Source organism: Octopus bimaculoides, chromosome 6, assembly GCF_001194135.2.
Source record: "Octopus bimaculoides isolate UCB-OBI-ISO-001 chromosome 6, ASM119413v2, whole genome shotgun sequence".
Taxonomy (NCBI): domain Eukaryota; kingdom Metazoa; phylum Mollusca; class Cephalopoda; order Octopoda; family Octopodidae; genus Octopus; species Octopus bimaculoides.
In genome coordinates, this window is record NC_068986.1 from 106117585 (window position 1) to 106120249 (window position 2665).

General features: G+C 38.6%; 1 protein-coding gene across 3 annotated transcripts in view; it reads left to right on the forward strand.

The window, feature by feature from the left end:
• LOC106871985 (FMRFamide receptor) overlaps positions 1-2665 on the forward strand; it is a 337948-nt gene that overhangs the window by 1007 nt on the left and 334276 nt on the right. The window lies entirely within an intron of this gene.

The window sequence follows — 2665 nt, forward strand, 5'->3', positions numbered from 1 at the left end:
ATATATATATATATATATATTTAATGATATATATATATAATAAATATATGTTATATATACATGCATCCATCCATCCATCCATCCATCCATCCATCCATACATACATACATACATACATACACGCATACAGTATACATACATATGCTTTTCTTCATTCAGAAAGGTTTTTGTCCGACGGTAACTATATTCTTGGACTGTTCCAAGCTATTAGTAACTTTTCACCGGCTGTGCTTCATATCCGGAGTTGTCACCATACATATCAAAGATCATATTAACACCTTGTTTAATGCCGTGTAATTTTCTCACATTGTAGGCTGAAATTCCGGAGTTCTTTCCCTTGTTTTCTTTTAGAATAATTTTCATTCACGTTAAATATATTCCTAATATTACAATTACTAGCTGAAACCTGTGCCATCAAAAAAGACGGCTAATTGTAGTAATATATATATATATATATATATATATATATATATATAAGGTACAAAATAAGCATAGATACAAACATTTACATACTTCCCTTGTATATGAACACACATACACACATATACTCACAGAGAGTTGAAACGCTGTTTGATTTTTCTTTTCGGCGTTGAATGTTCACCATTCGGTTTCCACTGCGCGCACACACACACACACACACACACAGACGCGCGCGCGCGCAATCACATGACTCCCTTTTATATACACACACATATACTCACGCAGAGTTGAAACGCACTTTGATTCTTTTTCACCGTAGAACTTCCATTATCCCACTACGAAGTTTGTCATCACCTCTTCCTTCCTTATTCATCTATTACCCCTTCCTTTCTCATTCATATGTTGTGACGGAGAAAAACACACGTGTATTATTATAGTAAATAATTCGACATGAAGAAATGTTTTTGTGATTCATTACATTGTCTCCTAGGCTTTACTTAACTTTATATTGGAATATTTCTTGGAAAAATTTCATATTTTTGCAATCACCAACACACACATACGTATGTATGTATGTATGTATGTATGTATGTACTCTTTACTCTGTACTCTTTTACTTGTTTCAGTCATTTGACTGTTGCCATGCTGGAGCACCGCCTTTAGTCGAGCAAATCGACTCCAGGACTTATTCTTTGTAAGCCTAGTACTTATTCTATCGGTGTCTTTTGCCGAACCGCTAATTGACGGGGACATAAACACACCAGCATCGGTTGTCAAGCAATGCTAGGGGGACAAACACAGACACACAAACATACACACACACACACATATATATACATATATACGACGGGCTTCTTTCAGTTCCCATCTACTAAATCCGCTCACAAGGCTTTGGTCGGTCCGAGGCTATAGTAGAAGACACTTGCCCAAGATGCCACGCAGTGGGACTGAACCCGGAACCATGTGGTTGGTAAGCAAGCTACTTACCACACAGCCATGTATGAATGTTTGTATGTATGTCCTGAGTATGATTTTAAACTGTTTTTCGCTAACGGGGCTTTGGTATGGGAGTCCAAGGGCTTTGTGGAATGTGGGACCATCTCATAGTGACTTCTGAGTCGGAGTAGCAGCACCTATTTGAGCCGCAGCTATGGGTTTTCTAGCCTGTGAACCATATGACATGACGGAGCCCTAATTCTCATTAGAACATCCCTCTAGGAGACAGCAAACTCGTATAAAGAACTTCTAAAATTCAATTGCATTCTGATCTCCTCAAAACCCTGTTGTGACACTGGTTTTATAGCTGATTGCGCCAAAATGCAGTTTCAGTGTTGCGCAAATCCTCATCCATTTAAAACATATTCACGTTCACGTACTTCTTGAACTCTCGGAAAGGTTTGCATGGACTTTCTGAGTTTATGAAGTAGTCTTAATCGGTCACGAGTTGAATTACACCATGTACGTGTAGTTCGCTTCTGCTATTAATTAATCAAATTCTTCTGCTACGGAAGAAACTGGTTTCTAACAAAGATTCAATCCATCGTTGGAATGTAGATAACAGAAACAATGCCACATTTTAAACTTGAGAAAACTTTTGCATATTTTTACTGTTCCGCTTACAGATTATATTTGTAATCTGGAAATCAGTTTGTTGGTTTATTTTTTGAAAATCCAAGCTTATCCAGATTGTCAGTTACATTACATGTATGGCTGCGAGCTGCCGGAAAGGTTAGCGGTATTTCGTTTGTCTTTACGTTCTGAGTTCAATTTCCGGCAAGGTCAACTTTGCTTTTCATCCTTTGAGGGTTGAAAAATTAAGTACCAGTTGCGCACTGGGGGTCGAACTAATCGACTGGCCCCCTCCCTCAAAATTTCGGGTCAGGTGCCTAGAGTAGAAAAGTTACGTTACATGTATGGATGTGTGTGTGTGTGTGTGTGTGCATGTGTGTATACATGCATACACACACATAGACACACATACACATTTACACATATGAGGAGAGGCGGGTGTGTTGGTTAAGAAGTTTGATTCGCAAATGTGTGGTTTCGGGTTCAGTACCTCAGCACGGCATCTTGGACATGTGTCTTCTATTATGGCTCCGGGTCGACCAATGCCTTGCCAATGAATTACGCTGTAGAATGCTGTGAAGACTGTCCTATATATATACATATATATATATATCTCTACTTATTTCGAAAAGATATGCTCTACATTGTTTTTTGTCCCCTCTGTGTTCGGCCCTGT